The sequence below is a fragment of the Hirundo rustica genome, chromosome 5, assembly GCF_015227805.2.
Source record: "Hirundo rustica isolate bHirRus1 chromosome 5, bHirRus1.pri.v3, whole genome shotgun sequence".
Classification (NCBI taxonomy): Eukaryota; Metazoa; Chordata; class Aves; order Passeriformes; family Hirundinidae; genus Hirundo; species Hirundo rustica.
This window is the reverse complement of record NC_053454.1, coordinates 55,365,715-55,387,554: the sequence shown is the minus strand read 5'-3', so window position 1 is coordinate 55,387,554 and position 21,840 is coordinate 55,365,715. Positions and strand designations below refer to the sequence as shown.

Below are 21,840 nucleotides of genomic sequence, written 5' to 3'. Positions count from 1 at the left end.
AAAAAATATTTTGAAACCGAATCGGCCAGTAAGAACAGCAGTATCTTTCAGCAGTGTGTTAGCCTTAGAGTTTTTCTTCTAACGCTTCACAGAGTCTTTTCTAGATTGAGTCAAGACAAGAGCAAAATTAAAGCCAACTGTACACTGACCTTTATTCACCTCATCTCAGCGCAATATGATAAAAAATTATTTAGTTTAACAAATGATCCATTGTCTTTCCTTCTTTGTCAGCCCTTCACAGAACACTGTGGACTTTTTCTCCTAGATTTGTTCTTGCAAAAGAAGTAGAAGTTTTCACTCCCAAAGTGAATTCTCTTAGATCAGCAGAAAGTTTACCATGTGCTTTAGACTACAAAGGCATCTATCATGGGCAACTTCCCAAGAATGAATTTCTTGGTAAATATTCCTTAAGATGATCTGACAAGACTTTCAGAAAACATTTTTGAGCTTTCTAAATTGGATGACAGTGTGATCTTTTCTATTTTTCTTTTAACTTACAGAGTTTACAGTGTAAAATCAGCAAATACATGGGGTGTGCCACAAGTGCAGCATCTGGTATGGAAATGAGAAGCAGACCAAGAGAACACAGGGTGCTGAGTCTGAAAGATGAAATGTCTCCGGAAAACCTCATCTGTGAGAGTGAACTTATCTGTGCTCACATCAGTAGCAGCCAGACTCAAGTGTCCACTTTAAAGAGCATCTCTGGGCTATACGGACCATCAATCTAAGCCAGTGAAAAAATTCCTGTGGGAGTTCTATAAGCAAAAGTCATTGCTTCACCCCTAAAAGGAGACCTGTAAAAGATGAACAACTTGAAAATGTTCCACTGGAAAAATACAGACATTTTGTAAAGTTCTTTTCCCTTACTGTGTCTAAAAATATATTTGAAGCTTGTGAAAGATAAAAAGGGATGGTTTTGAAGGGTTTTATTAGAAACAATTTATCAGTTTTCAGCCATGGAAATTAAAAATTTAGCAAATGCTTATTAACATGTGAGGAAAATTGGTGGAACATCCATTAACTGCAACTAAAATATTAATAAAATGCTCATAAACATCACAAAAGGGTAGAGCATTACCAGTGTCCCTTGAGTCACATATAAGTATAGATAAAGATGTCCTCTGCAGCAGGATTATTGGGGAACTGCTCAGATTCCAACTCCATAAACATTTTACCAAACACTACTATTATTCCAAGGAACAGATCATCTTTGAGAACACACACACTCAAACCCTTCCATAAAACATTTATACACACCAGCTTTCATTTTTGCTTCGGAGGGTTTGGATCACTGTTCTTAGTGTTTATCTACTTTCTCTACTACTTTCTCCTAGACCAGAACTCATTTTTTGAGAAAACTTTCTTCTGTTTAATTTGGCCATCCAATTTAATTTGATACAACATTTCATTTGAGATGTTTGTCTTTCAAGTTATGTGCAAGCAGATAAAAATTAAGCTAAAAATACCCTTTAAACTCATAAGCTCAGACAGTGTATGAGAAAGCTTATATTTTTATACATATTATATGCTGGATTTCAAGTAATACTATGTAATGTCATATTCTCCATCTTTTTTTCGTGAGCATGAATGTCTGCCTGGGAGGCAAGACCCAGATTTTACACCAAGGAAAAAACTGGTTACATTTGCCCAAAACTACCAAGAAAAACATGTAGTGAAACAACTACCAAGGAATGTAGGAAATCTACACTGAGATCCCTCTAATGAATTAGGCAGAGGTAAAAGCTGACACTGTCCTTCACCCCAGATGAATATACCAGCCATTCTAATCACTGTGCCTCTTCCTGTCAAAATTATTATTAATTACTTATGAAATAGGGCACAGCTGCAACAGGGAGACAGAAAAAAATCATCCTACAGCAGTCAGCAGTCCAGCAGTTCAACATCTCCAGGGAGGTTTGTGCCCTCTGAGTTTTCAGGTGGGTCTGCCATTTCCTCCCTGGCTTTAATTCACAGCCCATCACTTCCTCCTGAGGAACATAGTATGAAAAAATTCCCCATGGGAATTTTTGGTTTGGTGTTGTCTAATGGGGTCTCTCAGGTCTCTCTTCCCATTATCCAAATACTCAGCATTTGGAGAGACAGATGTACGAGATGCAGAAACATCCTATTCTGCCTGCCCAAGATGCTATCCACTTTTTCTTACAAGGCATTATTAATTTCTAGGCACTGAGCCTTGTTTCCACTACTGTTTGTCAGCACAGTGGAGGATGAAGATGGTCACTCTTGCCTCCCCACTGTCGTGACAAGGAGGACAAGGCTGTATCTGACAACATGGAGAAGCAGAAAGCCCCTTTCCTGAGCAATACACAGGTTTTTGGGGAGAGGAGGGGCAGGTCAGGCACCATTACTTGGTTTGCGGCATTTCTACCATGATATCCAACAGGTAACACCTTCCACAATCATTTAATGTGATTCTATGACCTCTGGCATTTCAGAAATATTACCCAAAGATCACATTTTCAAATGGCCCCCTGAGTCTTCCCATGTGAAACTAAGGGATCTGTTAAACAGGCAGGACATACAGATTTCCTTAGTCTCACAACTTGCACTTGTGAGATGTGCTTGTGCAAAGGACCACTATGGAACAATGGCATAGACTTAAACATAAAAAAATACTAGTCACAGGGAACCAGAAACAACCTCACAGAGTCCCAACCTTACATGGCCAGACTGGTGAGTGTCACCAGAGACAGCACAGAGTGGCAGTTCGATGAAATGATCTGCCCCAGACAGGATATCTTCAGTGCCACGGCATGAGATGCAAAGACAGACTGGTCACATCAGGCCCTAAAGAGATGGACAGGTCTGCTCTTGAAAAGGCTGTCTTTACCTAGCCTAGTCACTGGGCTGTAAAGCACATCAAGTCCTGGTGAAAAGAAAATGTGGGCCTTAAGTAGGTAGAGGCAAAATCCCAAAAGTCTGCTGAATAAGTGGAACCTTCTGCTGCAGAGGTTTCCCCCAGATTCCTTTAAATTATGCTACCATTTTCCAGGTTTAAGGAAAAATATTGACCATAAACTAAACATTTGCAGCGGGAGTAAATTTCATACCACTATTGTAGATGCATTTCTATTTTAAGAGGTGTTTTACTGAGTGCATAAGCTATAGCTGTATGGGTTTGGGCAAGCAAATACTGCTGTGAAATGAAATTCCTATTTTACTCCCTGTCTTGCTTTCATTCTTCCCCCACAAAGAGTAAAGCTGAGCTGTTTGAGGGATGTTACTGCCCATCAGACATTACTTCTGGAAGCATGCTTTCTCTTTTTGATAAAACTGCTGTGAGAAGGTTATTGTAAACTTTCTGAGTTTAGTGGACAATGATAAGAATAGTGGGTCATAGGAAATAGTTTGCTAAAAAGCCCCAAACTGCATCATGGTTTTATTTGCCCCTTTCCTTCTTTGCCAATATTTCTTTCTCCCTTCTCTTTCATTTTTTCCTCCACCTCACCCCTTCCAATTATCAAATAAATCCTTTCCAAACTATCACTGAGGTAAGCATTTACTGAATATAAACTTCCTGTTGCAGTGGAACAGAATAATGTAGACCAAGGAATTGCTTGTTTGAACATGTAGAGAAGATAGACCTTCCATCTCTTATGCATGTGGGAGATTCCCATTAGTGTTAATGGGTATATTGTGAGTGCATCGAAGAGTGACAAGATGTCTATAGTAACTCAACTGCTAATTCTTCCCAGAACAAAAATGAGAATAGTGCAGAAACCTCTTTTACCCTGTGTCCTGAGCAAGTGGATTTCTAAAACACTCAACCCTTGCTAAGTGCATGTGGCAGGTTGTAAAGCACTGATCCCATTTTCTGGGCATTTTAAGATCTACTCTTTGTCATTCTTAAAAACAGTAAAAAAAAAAGAAACAAATAAGGAAAAAATTAAGAAGACCCTCCACATGTGCTTTTCTGTAGGGAAAATGGTCATTGCTTTAATGAATTGTCTTTTCAGATGCCATTTCCTCAAAAGAAACTTTATCAAGGAACTCAAGGAATTATCAAGGAAAGTTCTCTATTCACTCTGGAAACTGGAAATTAAGGACTGCTTTATTCATTATTTAAAGACACAACATCTATCTAGGACACTAGACAAACTGCTTTATATGTTCCTGAAATGGATTGCTTAGGAACATTGGTTTCTCTGCTATTTTTCACATCTTTTTGCAACTCAAATGTCCTTCCACTCCTGCTTTGCTAAAATCCTCAGGGTATCAGCAGAAGTGAATAGAACATTGAATCATTTCCCCTTGAGCAACAGAAGCTCATGTGAAAATAACAGGACAGGCAGTCTAAGATGCAGAATCCAGATCTACTAAAGGTGTGCTGCTCCACAGCGTCTGCTGCCAAAATATTAGAGCAGTAAAGCATAGAAAATGCTGGGGGATCCTGGGTTTTGAGGCACTTAGCCCACTAAAATCCTACATACTGGGAACTTGCCTGGTTTATCCCTATCGACAGTAAAGCTGTTCTCTGCATTTATCTTCAAGCCAGCCTGTGCTGGAAATGAGAAAACATATTTGCCTTGAGGAATGCACAATTCGCTAATTACTCACTCAAACAGAGCAGAGGTGAACACCTGATCAACTAAAAGGATATTAGTAGTGCCAAGAAGACAAAGATGGTAAAAATTCCATGGAGAGGAAGCTGATTTTGTTATTTTGGAGCACTCCAGTTAAAATTATTTTGAAACAATAAATTCAGTGCCCTGGTGCTCCACTGTTAAACTTATATTTATAATCATGGGGTGCTTTAAAGGGTAAACAATCACCTTGACATAATGCTTACTTCAAGTCATATTAGTATAAAAGAAATAAAAATATTCATTTACAAAATTACTGGAAAGAAATACAGTTTTAAGAGTTCATGAAGTCACAGGAAATCGTAGAATTACTGATCAACTTAGTAAATTTGTTCAAGTAAATTCTTACTTTACTGAAGGTAGCTGATGACTTGTAATGCCATGCCCACTTTCACTGCAAGGCATTTTCACAACCAAACCACTGTGTTTCATCTAAATGTTTTGTTGTTTTTTTTCCTGTCTACAAGCATAAGATGATATTTGTGTCTCATTATTGGATCTTGACAGAAACAAGTCAGGATCAATTAAAACACATGGGATCATGAAAATCTTGGGGTGAATGACCTCAGCCATGATTCTAAAGAAAAAACAGTAATCCAAAAGGTGACTAACCCAGGAAGACTCACATATCCAGAGAAGAAAGAATGATATATAAATAAGTGAAACAACGGGTCCCAGATTATTTCATTCTTTTAACATTTGCAATTGTTGTAACTCCATTTAACTTGGTGAACTCTCACTTACTCGTTTGTGAGAAAAGACAGTAAGCTGTCATCTGAGTCAAGATTTAAATCAGGTCCACTTAGTCTTTAGGTTGTTGGTCTTCTTTTATAGTCAACAACCTGTCTGCTGCAGGAGTTTCTCCAAGAGGTATACCAAAGTAAAAACTAGATAATGGAGTGAATTTCTGTTCCTGCATGCACAACATGACAGTTCTGTGATTTTCATGCTATCTGCAATTCTGTTTAAAGTTTGAAGCATAAGCATACCAACCCTGGCATTAGGCAGCAGGAGAAAAAGCAAGAAGCACTCTGCCAAATAAGTGACCCCAAAAAATACAATTCATGCAACTTTGAAATAATCTCAGGCCAATCTACTGTAAGCTTGGGATATTAATGTATAGAATATGCCTCTGAATGCTTCTCAGATTTGCAAAGTGCAGTTCTGAAGCACACTGTCATTACAACATAATCATAATGTCATATATGAAGAGTTTTCTTAGACCAGCTTGGAAATAATTTCCACCTTGATCTTCAAGCTCCTTTGGAAGCATTCCAAACAAGGAACTGTGAGGAACCATCTAACTTGAGTAACAGAGCAGTCCTCTGAGACAAGAGCAATACAATGCAACTATACAACTTAAAGTCATGAAGATTCTTAATGCTAAAGACTGAGGAGATGCTCCAGCTTTATTGGAAGTTCTGTAGAATAGGTGGACAGCTGGATTGATCAGTTATTACTATTTATATTTCAGAGCACAGAAAATAGGGAGGCAAGTATATGTACAGTGTTTACATAATACAGTTCTGATGGTTAGACGCTTCACTGGAAATTTCATGTTCAGATGACTAAATGGAAATATTTTTCTATATTTTTTTTTCTCAGATACACACAGGAAGGAAAATACTGTAAATATAATATCAAAGAATTAGCTTTCATAGAAGACAAGAAGTTACTTGGAAATTTACTAACCGTTGCTTGAAGCAGAAAGTTGGAGACTGGAGAAGAACAACCAAACCTCACATCCACATTCATAGTGTATGGCAACATCAGATAAAATGTTATAAGAAAACTCAAATATTGAAACTTTCGATAAAGTGTAAGATGGAACCTCACCATATCAAGACATATGTTCTCTATTGTTGATCAATGAGTCTAGTCCAAAGAATAAATGGTATTAAGAAGACATTTGGTCACATTCAAATTCCTTGACTCATGTTTCATCAAGACCACTGTGAGGAAAGTTATCTTCCTAAATTACCTCATGAAAAGGACATTTTACTGGGTTTGCCTTTCATGCTTCTATAATGGCCACATAAAAGTCATCATCACTGCAGAAGGCACAACTACCCTTGTTTCTGCTTCGGCTTCAGCTGGATTGTATTTGCCCAACATGATCATAGTACCTGGATAAGGTTCACTAAAATCCCTGAGTAGCTCCTTTCTTTGGGATAAATGTATACAACATGCATGCTGTATGGCCGCCATAACTTTTTGGTATACAAAATACCCACTTTGGAGACAAGAGAAAGGTGGCACCTCTAGAACTCATGAAAAGAAATCACACTTACCAGATCTAGACCAAACAGGGATTAGAATGGGAGTTCTTACAGAAATGCATTCCCACCTTGCAGGAATTCACTTGCAATCTGTAATCCCATTCCAGAACGCCAGCTGGTGTCACTGAATGACATTATCAATTCTGCAAGCAAGGATTAGGAGCTTGGCTCCAAACAGCTCCCACCTTACAAACGCTGCTGCAGATTCTAGCACATACCACACATGTGGCATGCAAGTCATTGAGCAAGGATGCTCCATCTAACAAGCTGTGGCTGGGTGATTGCTGCCAAAAAGACTCTGAATCATCAGCAGACTGGCACCGCTGGCACCTACAGTCATTCCAAAGCTTAACAGATGAAACTCTTGTGAAGGCAATGAATGTACATGTGTTGGGAATGTGCACGGATTGTGAAAGTGACAAAAGATTGTTCACCAAAAAGTTGAGGTTAACTTTTTACCACAGTGTGCAAGGTCATTTCAATCTATGTTTCGGGGGACAAATAAAAGAGATGGATTATGTAATTTAAAATAATCTGCATAGGCTGGGATTTGCCTCCCTGAACCTTAACTTGAAACTTTCTTTACAGACTGAATAAGACATTAACCCTCCAGATGGTGATCCCATCTCTGTTGAAAGGGAATGATTCAACCTCTGTCTTTAGTGCTTTCTCTGTTGATTATAAGGGCTGATATGATTATCTTATACTTGTCACTCTTTTGAAGGTTAATCCACTCATTCTGCCATACTGTTCATCCAAAATCTTTTCATTATGGAAAAATACTCCTAATGTTTTCTTCCCAGTGCTGTACAGAACCCTTTAGGACAATAAATGTACATCTTAAGCAGCAAATAATGAGACTATAAAAAAAGGGAACCAGACACTGTCTCTGCTCATCCATTGTTCTACAGAGTTTACTCTGGCCAACCGAAGTCAGGTTACAAAAAGCCTTTGAAGGTATCATGGTGACTGGGGTGGCAGAAATAGTTAAAATTTCTTGCCTGGGATCACTTACTGCGTAAGTACATAAATTCAATAGTGTTTCATCCCCACAGAGAATTTGGGTATCTTGAAAGATGCTTCATTAGTAGCCATGGTCACTTGTCTTTCTCTTTTCTACCTCTTTCAAATTAAGAGTTCAAATAGGAGTTCAGTTGGAATATCTCTTGTAGAAGGCTGGCAAGCATGATCCCAGCAAGTCACCTGCATTGTCAATGCAATTAGAAGGAAATGACTGGCTTTGAAAAAAGCGAACTTCTTTACCTAAGCAGCAACCATTGGAAAGTCCTTTTCCAATTTTTGTCTATTCTTCTGCTCTGAATAGTTCTTATCTCAATATTTTCCATATTTATTCAATCAAGTGTTATTTTATCCAGATTTATGGTCGGTAAACTAGTTATGCTGAGAAGAGCATGATTGTTTTCTCATGGTTTAAAGTATTGCTGATTTTTATCATACACTCTATATAAAAAAATCATCTCTCTATTGTGAACATACTCAAGTACTTGCTTTTAGTTATTTCCATTTTTCTCCTGGAGTTTAGGATGTATCTTCTCAAAATGGATGACATTTATTTTCTCTTCTTTTCTTCTAACTTAGTTTTCCACTTCAGCTGCATCTACTGCAATGGAAATTTGAAACAGCACAGTAAGAAAATGAAACACAATATATTGAGCTTCCTGGCACTTCACCTTTAGGTTCCCTCTCTAATTTCTTTACAAAAGGTAGGTCTTCTCCTCCATTATTTAGTGCTTTGTACAGAATAGATTCATCATCTCTGAAACTGGTTCTGTAAAATAGGCATTCCTTTTTTTTATATAGAAAAGCCCTCCATTAAAATCTCTTATATATTTTTTATTCTGTGAGACTTCTTGACAGGGAACTGCTTAGGAAAAAAAGCCTTGCCACCAGTTCCAAAGCTAAAGTAACACTGCAAAAGCTGCATCTTCCAAAATTTACATGGGCTTTAAGAGGGTGGAGTTAGGCCATATATAGGGACAGCTACTGTTAAGCAATACTGTAAGAGTTTGTATACAGGGGAGGGAGAATACAGGCAGTTGCTTCTCTTTCTCTCTGTCCTTACCTCCTTGGATTCTTCTCCTTGAGCAATTTTTAACTTGCAATGAGATATGATGCTTCACATATGTGGAATGTGGCTGCAAGACTGTGGGAAGAACATTTAGGGAAGCAAAATTCTCTTTAGTACTTGGGGCTCTTGTTTGGAGGTTTTTTTCCCAGGGTTTGGGGTTTTTTTGGTGTAACATTTTTTTTGTTGGTGGCGTTTTTTGTTTTTTCTTGGGTTGGGATTTTTTTCTTAAATTTCCCTGGTTGCTGAGGATAGATATTACAGTCTCTCTGATGTTTCTGCTCATGTGCAGAAACACAATTCAAAATTAAAAGTTTCCATCTAACAAGCCTAAAATGTTCTCACTGGAAAACTGCAATTGTGCTGGAAAAAGTTTTTTTTTCCCAAGGATACTGGAAACTGACATGTTGCTATCTGCAAGCCTGACTGTTTCTATTTTCTTATCTATAGACATACTCCTGGAAAGTCTGTGCATCACACTCTTTCTTTATTGTAGTTTCTAGGAGAAAGGGGAAAAAGGCACACAAAACCATGAGAGTCAGCATTCAGTCTCCTGGAATGCCCATGGATTTTTATTTTCTGTTGAAGAGTGAAAAGGCAGTAAGTTGTAAACAGAAATTGTTTGAATACTTCCTTCAATTTAAATATGTATGTGTTTTTCATGCAAATTTGGGATTCATTTTGTGATGCAATTTTCCTCTGGAAGTAATTTTCACTTTCTGAACACCTCAGATATTCAAAGAGGAAAGCAAACCTAATGCTCTTCTCTCTGTCAACCAAAGTTTTACCTGCCTCCATACATAGCTTTTTCCATTAGCTATATTTAGCTAAATGGGGGAAAATTCACCTTGATGTAATGCCATATACTACCCCAGAGCTTCTGCAGCATTGCATTTGGCCCCTAGGAATTCATTACTCTTTCGGATAGATGGCTGCAGTTTATGAATGACACTTTTAATGTGGTCTGGAGAGTATGATTTATGTAGTTTGGTAGGGTATCTCCCTTTAAACCCAAAAACTAGACAAGTCCCTCCATGCAGTGAGTGTTTACAGAAAGATATCACATGAAGTTATGGTATTCACTATATTCAGCCTAAACTCTGTATATATGCTTGGTGATAAAGTTTGTAGTTGCTTGAGAGGCAAAGCAATGCTAACGATATTGCCTGATGATTTTATTATAGTTGTTCAAAACTGTATAAATCCATGAGGATGTTAAAAAAAAAAAAAAAAATCTCATTTTCTTATTTTTTCATTTGCTTTTTCACTCCATACTGTTTCATGCAAAATTTGAAGCTGTGACAGTGTGACCCTAAAGTTGATTGAGGCATGCTACAGACATTGCTAGCCCAAAAGGACAAGAATCTATCTGGAGTCATCTAGTTCCCATGAGGTAAAGTAAATGACTTTTTGATTGGATTGTTTCCTCTGAATCAGAGAAATCAGATTTTATTTTGAAATATCTCAAATTTCTTTTCTTGAATTGAGGCTCCACTCCTCATTCATGGTGGAGTTTCTCCTTCAGTTATAAACCAATATTAAAATTTAGTCATGAGAAGCAATATTTTGTTGGCATTTTTCTAATTCTGATACTCATGCATACTCTAAGCAATTTTTTAATACAACTGCAACACAAGAAGTCCTAAAATAATTTTTTTACAAGGTAAAGTCTGTCCCAAACCCAATGTTTCCCTCTTAGGGAAACAATTCCTAAAAACTGGATAGCTACTACAGCAGAATATATGTATCTCTAAGAAAGAAAACTGAAAGCAGACTTTATATAGTGAAGCCTATTACTATTTTCTGGGGAAGTAATTATGATGAGACAGCTAGGGGCTTTCATCTTTCTTTTTATTTTTCTTTGCCAAGAACAGCTTCTCTCTGTTATGCTACTTACCTTGTGGATAGAGCTAGAATAAGGTGTTTAATGAAAATTGTCTTTCTAGAGGAAAACGGTTACTTAAAAATCTTCAATTCATTAAATGTTCTGCTTCAGGGTTCTGATCACCGTATAAGGTTTTCCGTGTTGGCACAGCCGTACCTTCTGTGGACACAGCAGAAATAGGCACAAGAGAGAGCTGCAAAAACAAAGCATCTCTCCTGACCAGTGTGGGAGGCAAGCAGCCCGAAACACAAGCTCTCAACCATCTTCTTTGGAAGGGCCCCATTCACAAGGATTATTTTATTAAATGTTTCTGACGAGCCCTATTAAAACTGTTAATGAAATCAAAGGGCGACATGAAGAGGATGAACAGGTAAAATGGGTGTCCTATATTAATTGGATCAAAGACCCAGTTTTACAGAGCAAGTCTAACAGCTTGTTGTCCCTTCTTTATTCACAGCATCTTGTCCTTGGCAGAGAATATACACACATTTTAAGGGCATCAGTTTTGAAAATAGTTATATCTCCCCAGACACACTCTTTGGTACATTTTTAGCTTCATACTAAAATAAAACTCTATATTGTCATACATGAACCACTATATACACATATATAGAAGTGTTTATTGCACAGGTAAAATATTAGCTCTTGCTGCTCATCTCGCTTCCATATTAATACTACTTGTAATTTCACTAACACCTTACAAAAATCTCAGAGAACTTCAGCATCAGAACAAGAAAAACCCAAATTCATAACTGTTTCAATAAAATGTTTTCACTGTGCAGTTTTAAGCCACTTCTAGTCCAATAATTCTACATACCTCAAGGCAGTCTTGCCTTATCATCCCATTGAAATAAAGGAAGAGTTGCCTTCTGAATCAATGACAAATCTTTACATGTCAACTTACACAGCTTCCTTTCTGCACTCAGAGAAATCTCCCAAACAGCTAGGCTTCCTGAGGATCCATGTCCTCTTTACATCCACTGTTTCAGGTGCCAAATTTGGCAACCAAAGAATGGTTTTTGGGTTGGAAAGGACTGTTTAGCTGGCAGGTGCAACACTACTGGTTATGATAAGGATTTGCCTGTATTCACATATTGTCTTTAAAATTCAGTACTAAAAATTATAAAAAAAAAAAAAGAAAAAAAAGAAAAAAAAAACCACAAAAACCAAACCAAACCAAATAAAACAAACAAACAAACAAACAAACAAAAACCCAACAAAAACCCACCAACCAACCAAATGCACAAAATCAATCAAAACCAAACCAAAACACAACAGGAAATTGATCATGTTGGTTATTTTGCTTTTTTGCTGAGAGAGGCATAATTCTGAGAATTTTGATTCATCTCAGTGAATAAAGCAGCACTATAGAAATTCCTCACTGGAACCAGCTTCCTGCCATTATCTAAGAAAGATAAGCCCTTCAAGACATTTTCTATAATCTTTATGCTTTCATGTAAGCCTAGTTTCACAATATATTGTCTAAGAAGGGTAGTCATCACAGTGGTTGCAAGAAATGGCCAATTATTGCTTAATTTTTTCAAGGACACAACTCTTACAAAGGGACAGTAACATTTTGCAAAATTTTTTCCTGTCATAAATTCTTAGCACTTCTGGACAAGGACATATGTGGGACATATATGTAGCAATATGGAGACAGGAGACTCTTAGAGGTGGCCAGTGAAACAAAGGAGAGTGCTCCAGCCATAAGTATCCCTAGTTTTTTCCTTTAACTGCAGACCCCAGAATGTTTTTTCAAAGGCAAAACATCATCACTGCCATTTTCCAGGTGGGTAAACTAAGGCAGAGCTCTGCCAGGTGACTTGTCAAGAATCAATAAGCAGCTGAGTAAGACATAGGTTTCTCTGTCTGATCCTTCTACTTCCAGGGAGGGAGATCATAGGAGAGTTACATGTCCTCTTCAAGAGCAGCTGTGGGAGAAATATGCCTGACATATGACTCAACCCTAATTCTAATACTGTACCTCAATGTTCTTTCACAGAATATTTCTTCTTGCTCCTGGGGAAAAAAAAAAAACCCAACAAAAAACAACACCACCACAACAGGACACAGGGCTGAGTGGACACTTTATCTCATCCAGCTTCTCTTGGGCTGCAGTCTTAGACATACCTTCTTTAAAGTTTAAATTTGACAATGTTTGACTACTTCATATCTTAATAACCACAAATCTTAGAATCTTGAGGCCCGTCTATACCAATTTCTGGGAAAATGTTAGTAGCATTTAAAGCCTGAGGGGAAATAAAATAAAAATAAGTTCCTCATTGCACTGAAAATGAATATAAAACAGGCTTAAAAAAATCAACTCCAACAAAATGACATTTCTCCCTGGGTTTAGCTATAATCTGTATAAAAGAAAAGGTAATTTTATTTTTAATAATCTCAAAATAATTTTTAAAATCTAATTGTGAAGGCATTAGTTGAGTCTGAAGATTGTTGATTTGGTCTGTGGTGAAGACAGGACCCTGGAAATAAATCTCATGGTTCCATTATGTCACAGTTTGTGGGTGACAAAAAGGAGTCACTCGGTTTGCTGCAAGCCTTACTGATATGTTAGAACAAACCATGAACTCAGATGTATGAGAGCAATGCAGGCCATTCCTGGCAGGGAATTTACAAGGATGGGAAACTCAGCTTGTGTTCAGGGATTAGATATGATATCACATTTATATTAGCTATACACTGCTTCCTAAATAGTACCAGCAGAGTGCTTTCTTTATCAGGAATCTCAGCAGATAATCTACCCTCATGCTACTTTCTGGCTTAGATAGGAGTAAACACAGCCGTCTTAGTAATTTTTTTCACTCATTTTACATGGGTATCTTCGTTTTCACTGCTATTTTACCTGCAATAATGCATTTTTGCCCTGGTCCTGCACTGCAGGACAAGAGCAAAGGGCTGTAGCCCCTTTTGTTTTGGCTCCGAAATTTTGAAAGCTATTCAGACAAAAGACAATGCTCCTTCAGTCCCCATCCTGCCGCCTTTTTAAGTCCCCCTCCAGCCTTGCTTCCGAGCGGCTGCAGGTACGCCTCCCACCCTAATGGTGGCAGAAAAACCCTACACTTCACTGCATTGACTGCACATAAAGCAGACTGCAGCGGGGGAAAGAAACGGGACACATCCTGCCACTGTGGAGAAGGGAAAAAAAAAAACAAAAAAAAACAAAAAAAAAAAAAAAACCATCGACAAAGTGAGAGATGCTCAATAGATCATTGTGAGGGAAAAGACTGCAACTGTTTAATTTAGATGTGAACTCGGAAGTTACATAAAAGACTGAGCCAAATCTATAAATGGTAAAATCAAGAGGCCTTATTGCTCATATATCCCAGGCTGGGGGTAGAAAACAGGGGAAGAAATGCTATAAAATTCCTTCCTAACCCTTGGAATTCACTGTAAGAAGACTTGGTATTTTTAGTGTGAGATAACAGCAAAACAGACTTGGTACCTTTGTGGATGTCTCCTAAACAATTATAGTAGATGTGGAATGAAATGAGTGAGTTCATGTTACTGACTTAGCAGTAAAAGGTGTTTGCTTAAGAGCCAAACTAAAATTTGGGTAATGTTTTTGAAATTCACTTTTATCTACTAGACAATTATAAAATTCCCTTGGCACAATCAGCTTCTGAGTCAGTCAGAGCCAATCATGCATCTCCTACACTTATTCTACGGTTACATTACACAATCTGACCAGTTAAACTAAACTGGAATCACATCAATCACCTGATCCTAACACAGAATATTGTGTAAAAAAAGAAAATCAAAGCAAATCAACGTTTCTGATTACAAGTAGCAGTCACAAACTTAAGGCCCTGCTATAATAAATCAAATACATCATCCTGTGTTTCATGGGGCTAAAAAAGAACTTTTTTTTTTTTTTTTTTTCTTTTTTAAGGCAAAAGGCAGTCCAGCATAAACAGATCAGTAATCTGCTTGTTTTAGGTCCACCTATGGTGGAATGCAGTCATCACTAATTAATGTTAGTAACATTTTCATTCCTCCTACTTTATAAGCATGTACATCTGTCAGAACAATCGATCCCTTGCAGCAGTGACAGGAGGAGCACTGAATTTTCTCATTATGATCAAAATATGCTGAGTGATTTTAACTTACTACATCTGATACCAAGCCTTAGCTCCTCAAAACTTATTGATGTAATTTATTTTCAGAAATGATGAATGAGTTTGTGTTGCTGAGTTTTGCAGAGTTTTGGGTTGAATGTCTGCTGAAAACAGACATTCAACACAAAACTGGAGCCCCTTCACATCAGTGATATGGTCAGTGCTCATGTAATTCTGGGAAGACTCACAGAATTTATGATTAAGGCTAATTTGAAAAAAAAAAAAAATCGAATTGGGTAGAATGTAAAGACACTGAACAAAAGAAATACTTGTCCTCTTGTCTGGGTACTATCCATGCTGCCATAAAGCCCATGCAACATCTATATGACATGATGAAACACAGCATCAACTAACAAGTTAGTTTGGAAGGCATTTCTGGATGTTTCCCAGCCTGACACGGGACACAATGTTATACAGATTGAGTCATATTCTTTATTCCCCGCAATTCCTTTTCTTCCAGATAATGCTTTCAAAACAATCATCTTTACCCTATTTTAAACTCCATCCTAATTTTGACTGTTTCTGCCTCCTTTTCCATATCCCACTTGCTAAAGGCAAAAAATTCACAATTAAAAATCACATCTGTGAAGCGGACAAAACGGTTACCGAAGACAGAAACGGCGTCAAGACAAGAGTCAAAAAGCACCAAAGCCGCTGGAAAACAATCTGGTTAAAACATACCTGCTACTGTAGGTTGTCTTAGGATCACTGGGTAGGAAATAGGCATTTGTCTCCAATCATGGCCGTGGGCAGTGAGAGCCCCCGTGCATCACCGAGCAGGAGCCTGCAAAGCTGACATCAAACAATGCCTCACCCGTGTCTGAAAGGTGCAGACAGGGGTCAGCTCTGTGACTGCCAGTGGTGATTTAAAGCACGTGTGTAACTGGAAACACAAATGGGAGCTTGTGTTGTTGGGCTTTAACAGGGAGCTTTTCAGAATGTCGTCATGTGACTGCACAAAGAGCGAAAAACACAAATCAGCCCTGCAAAGAAAGTCACAGAATGGGACTGGGGAGTTTTCCTCCGCCAGGCTGCAGGAACTCAAGAGCTTCCTGGCAGATCCAACACGTCCAGCACAAACCCCTGTTCCTCTGAGAGGACCATCGCCTTACATCTAAGAAGCCACAAAGAAAGAGATAAAATTTGAACCTTAATAATGTTCGTCCTCATCTGCCCAGAAGAAGATGTCAAATGCCTCAAGGTCTGACTGTTTGGAAGAGGCCTGAAGTCTTTACAATCTGATGCTGCTTTAGAAGTGCCACTGCAGCTCAGGCTTTTTGCTTTTTAATAAGGAAGCCATTGTTCTCCTAGTCCCTGGAAAGGCTGAAGGCCTTCAAGCTTCTGAAGGCTGTGAGAAGCATAATTTAATGTGCATATTATGCAGAAACATTCAGAGGGTTCAAGCTTATTTTCTCCTGTCTAGAGTTCCTAGGTGCTCCTCTGCACAGCAGTTGTAGGTTTCCCCTTTATGATATCCTTCCCTTATTTACAATTATTTTAATGTGCCATATTTGATTGGTTTAGTCATTAATTTTGTTCAATCAAGAACATTGGCAGTTTTAGCATTATTTCAAATTGCAGCAGTCACACACCTTCTCTGTAAGCTCAAATTTATTCAACCACCCTTTTTACTAGCATTTTCCCAAACCCCTATTCATACTTGTTGAACCTCAATTAATTCTGCGTTATCCTTTTTATTATTAAGTACCTAGAACTGAACATAGTTTTTAAAGTAGAGATACTAATATAAATAATGACACTTATAATTGTTTCTATATTATTATTTATCCTCCTGCATCCTCGCATATTTTTGTTGTCTCTTTGCTGCAGATCAAGCAAAAGACTGTATGGATCTGCCAAAAATTCTTTGGTTAAATTGTTTCAAGATCTCATTTTTCTAGCTTTACCTCACAGCCTCAGGCAAAATCTTTTTGACTCTGATTTCCTAAAAGCCCCCTAGACAGCAGCCATATGTAACGTTGCTGCAACATTTGTGCAGAAGATGGACAATAGAATTGTACAAGCTAACCACAACATTTTGAAATACCATCCCTTGTTCCATATGACTAGAGTAGAGGCTGCCAAACAAGAACAGAGTGTAGGAGGAGGATCTTCAAAAGCTGTTAGCTCTAGACTGAAATCCATCATACCCAGTGGGAAGCTCTTATAAGTGAAAGGTTCTCCATGTTTACTGCACGCTTCCAAAGACTTGCTGAACTAACTAGAAAGACAGAATTTTGCTTCTTGAGTTCTTTCTTCTTTCAGGAAATGCCTGTGTTAAGGTCAGGTAATTTTCAAAGTTTGAGTCCAGCTAGTGCATTCTCAAGGGATGATACACAAGAATGCTGTTTTCTGAAAAGATAAGGAAGCCTTCTTCACCAAGAACTTGACAGATATTACTGTGCAGTGGCTGCAATTCACCATCAAGGGCTTTCTTCCATCTCAATTTTCCATGAATGTGAATTCTTGTCTCATGTCACTGGAGTACTTTGGAGAGGAGCACCAGACAGAGTATTCAATTTATTCGGCTTCTCCAGGCATGGATATTCTTCAAGTATAGCTTCCAATATTGTTCTGCTTTCTGTTGGTTCATTTTTGATCTGAATGAATCAAAGTGGTGTGCACAGTTTTCTCCCTCTGGCTAGCTTTAGAGAAGCCCAGGGCTTTGCTCAGCCCTGCTGGGATTTACTTTTGTACGCACACTTGATTTCCCTGGAAATTTGAATTTCTCTTTGTCTGATACAATTTCATGGCTGTGGCAAACCCACACAGTTCAGCATGAGGCTGGAAACTGTTGCTATCATAGTGCCAAGAGATAATTAGCTCAGCAATGTTAACACACATGCTTGGCATTCATTATCAGACAGGGTGGGAACAGAATGCAGCAAGATTTCCACCACAGTTGTCCTCTGACCCTGCTGCCTGCTCTGTCCCAGCTGCCCACGCTTCCACTCTTCCTCTGCAGCCATGGCATCAGTTTGTGTGGGTACCAGGAAGCACTAAGCACATGCATCCATGCTTCTCCCTCTTCTGGGGCACCTTTCCTTCCCTTCCCTTCTCTCCCCAACATCTCTGCACTGCCCAGCTCCCCTTCTATCCATGTTGACCAGCAGAACTCCGCAGGCTTGTTTCCTGCTTTCTAGGAAGAGCAAATGGAGCTCAGAAGGATGCACATGGAAATTTCCATCCTTAAAATGAAAGCTCACTGACAAGGCCAGCAGAGGTGATATTTAAATGCCTGTGTTTCAAAAGCTCTGAGTTGGGAAGCCACTGTTTTCCGTGGTTGGTGCATTTGACCAAGGAAGACCGAAGGGAGTTGTCTAAATCAGAAAACAGCTTTGCACACAGGGTGTCTAAACAGCTGGCAAATATTTCATTACTGACAACGTAAAACAATGTCAAATGCTTTGTGCCTCAGAAGGGGATGAAATCTACCTTCTTGGAAGCAATACTTGTGGGGTTTATGGACTCCAGCCACAAATCTTTCCTCCCAAGCAGCTCCTTTTAGCCCTCGATCATAATGTTAAAAATCCCAAGAGAGGCCTGACATAGTAATTGTTATTAATTATCATTCATTCATCTCTTCATGACCTTTTTCTCAGAGAAAATGGCTGCCCATTACTCGGTGAGCATTTCAGATGACAGCGCAATTTCCTAGACAGCCTTGGTGTTGTAACAGTTACCTGAAATAATAATTTATGTACAGTTTTGCCTCTCTGAAGGACGTTTTATACACTAGAAAGGAAGAAGATGATTCCTTCAAAAGAAGGGGAAAAAAAAGAAAAACACACACACACACACACACACACACACACACAAAAAAAAAAAAAAAATAAACAAAAAAAAACCACCAAACCAAACTAAAAACTAAAACAACACAGAAAACCCACAACAGAAGAAGAACATCCTGACTATTAAAGAAAACCCAAACCAAAAACCCCTTGCCTGACATATGTCCTTGAGCTGAAGATATTTGATATTATTTCTATTGGGACTGTGGTAGGTTTGGTTAATCCTTGTGAGTATTTCATATTATGTAAACAGCTCTTATTATTACACAATAGGTTTTCTAATACATCCCAATTAAGCAGTTTCCCAAGGGAATAAAGGGAACTCTTTCTTACTTGGAAGTACAACAAGTAAACCAGATTGAAAGTCATATTATGAATCTCGAAGCAACAATATTTTTTAAAAACTGCACACAACAAACCTTCCCTGGCTCAGGAGCAACAGCAAATATGTTAATATATAACAGCAAGTATGGTACTATGTATGGGAGGAAAAAGGAGAATAAACTTAATGCTTCTGCAAAAGTTATCTGGAAGATAGATAAGACAGATTTTAAAAAACTCTCAGCAGTCCCAGAAACTCCAATATTAATTTACTGGGTTAATCTGAAATACCATTGAAACCCTTTGAAAACCAAGGTCTAAATGCTTGTGTCTGAGATGTTGGACAGTAAATTCATTTGGAAAGTCAATGGCAAGACCTAATTTTTGAGGTTAGTGTGCACTTACAAGCCTTACCCACTTTATCTTGGATAAAGAAATTATGCTTGCAATTTAACTGTTCCACATCTTTGGCTACAGAAGCAATGACTGTCAGTAAACTCTGAGACTAATTTTATCAATATTTTTGAACAAAATGTACAGAACTGGAAGAGATTCATAAAATCTCAAAGAAACCAACCCATTTATATGCATGTGTTTGACTATCTTAACCCTATAGAACTAATATTTACTTCTGATAGAAGAAAGAGAGAGAATTTCAAAGGGAAATGGGAAGAATTAAAATGCAGAAATGGAAATTACTCTGGCTTGTGTGATGAAAAACGTTCTCACTGCATGTCAAGGAGGTCAGTCTAGTTAGCATCAGTATGTGAAAGATTTGGAACAACTGCAAATCTTGTACCACTACCTGTAGGGCTGAGGCAAAACAGAAGAGAAAAAAACCCCTCTAGCAGTAAATCCACTGCCATTTTATTTGCAGTCCACCTTCTTTAAATTCCAAGCAGATACAAACAAACTGCATGTTAGTTCTCTCTGTAGGAATATTTGTTTTGGAGTGGGATCAGCAGTATTCCCTAATCCCCATTTTTATTAGTAGTCCACAGAAAAAATTCAAAGTGGCAGTTTTAAAGTACTGAACCCCACTACATCAGCAGAAAGCACATCAACACACCAAGCAGCAATTCTTCCCATAAAGTCACACTGCTTTATGTAGGAGACATTTCCTATTCAGGCAGCCCCTTAGAGAACTGGACAGCATTTGGGATAATTCCCAAATATCAGAGAATACAAAGTAGGCAGAAGTTAAAGAAGACAGTCAGCCAAAATATTTCTCTTTCTTTAACCCTGAGAAAGAATCCTTTGAAAAGTGCCAGGGCAGAATCCGTCCATCCTGATTATTTTGAATAATCCTTTGTTCCACCGAGCTTACCCATTGAAATGAAACTGGAAATACTAAGAATCTCCATTATCTCTGTTGGGCTGAGGGGAATAAATATGAGAAGAAAGAATGAAAATGATGTTATAAACTTTAAAAAACCCCAAAAACAAACAAACAAGAAATGAATGGACTGAAGACAAATATGTTGCAGGGTAAAATAAAATCAAAATCTTCCTTTTAATTTTTTTTCTTTTCTCCACTTCCTGTATTAACAGCAGAAGGCTGTTTTTCCATTCAGTAATGCCTCTTTACAAGAAGCATGTCCAGACCTGATTAGAAAACTGTTTTTCCCAACATCATTTGGCTTTAGTTGAATTGCTATGGTTTCCCACCCTTCCTATGAATCAGCACTCCTTTTCCATCATCCATCACTTTCCACACAGTCTGCGCTGCTCTGTCTACTCAGGGCATAAAAGAAATAATGCACTGGCTATACATCTGCCTTTTTCTGAGGTCCTTTACACCCACTAAGGAATGTACATCTGAAAAAGCAACAAGATGTACTTTTCTTACTTTGGAGAAATTAGGACATGTTGAATACTAAAATACTTTCTCAGAGCTATGCAAAATATCTTAATGTTTAAACATTTACATATTGTAATAGAACTCACAGGTTACAAACAAGTATTAGAGATCCTTCGCTTGGGGCTCCATATAATGCAGCCAAAACACAAAGGGAACACCCTAGAATAACAAGCAACTGATGGATGGAATAGGAAAAAAAAATTAAAAAAAACCCAAACCAAAACAATACGACAACAACAAAAAAATCACTTATGGAAGAATAATTGCAATATTTGGGAGTTTTAAACCCTGTTCTTATTATTTTTCAGTACTCTGTCCTTACTAAAGTAGCACGAAGACAGAAACAAAGGTATGGAGGATTTGAGGATTTGTGTCGTCTGTGAATCTGCCCCACAAATTATAGTTAAATGAGAGAGACAATTCAGAGGACAGGACAGACTGAAGCAGAAGCTTCAGAAACAAGGGTAAAAGAGATTCAACCTTTTAATGGAAAGGAGAGGAAGTAGAAACAGCAGAACAGGTGATTTTTTTCCTTGAAAATTCATCACTGGTGCTGCCAGGGTGAAATTCTTTCACCCTTCACAGGCTCAGCCAACCATAACGAGGACACAGGCTCAGTCTGTGAAGAGACAGTAGCAGAAATGTTTAGTATAGCATGGACTGATTCTCTAAAAGGCTGAAACAAAATCTAGAACAAACTTGGGTCTTGTTTTAGCTGAGTGCTGACTGCTGCTTCCTGAGAAGCTCAGACAGGAGCCCCAGATTTCATCCTGCAAACTTCAGTGGGCAAGAAAATCAGGATGTTGTGAGAAACACAGCCAACTGTAGGATGGGTTAGACCAAAATGCGAATAATAGGGGAGCTGTACTACAGGGGG

At 38.2% G+C, this 21,840-nt stretch overlaps 1 long non-coding RNA gene across 2 annotated transcripts in view; it reads right to left on the bottom strand.

Moving 5' to 3' along the window:
- LOC120752936 (uncharacterized) overlaps positions 1 to 15,869 on the bottom strand; it is a 100,138-nt gene extending 84,269 nt beyond the window's left edge. Inside the window, exons 1-2 of one of the 2 annotated variants that reach the window (XR_009207856.1) lie at positions 15,672 to 15,863; positions 8,381 to 8,504 (exon numbers count right to left, since the gene is read on the bottom strand). This is a non-coding gene — a long non-coding RNA (uncharacterized LOC120752936). Of the gene's footprint in view, positions 1 to 8,380; positions 8,505 to 15,671 lie in introns of both variants that reach the window. The other variant, XR_009207857.1, reaches the window with a different exon arrangement.
- Positions 15,870 to 21,840: the final 5,971 nt, after the last annotated feature.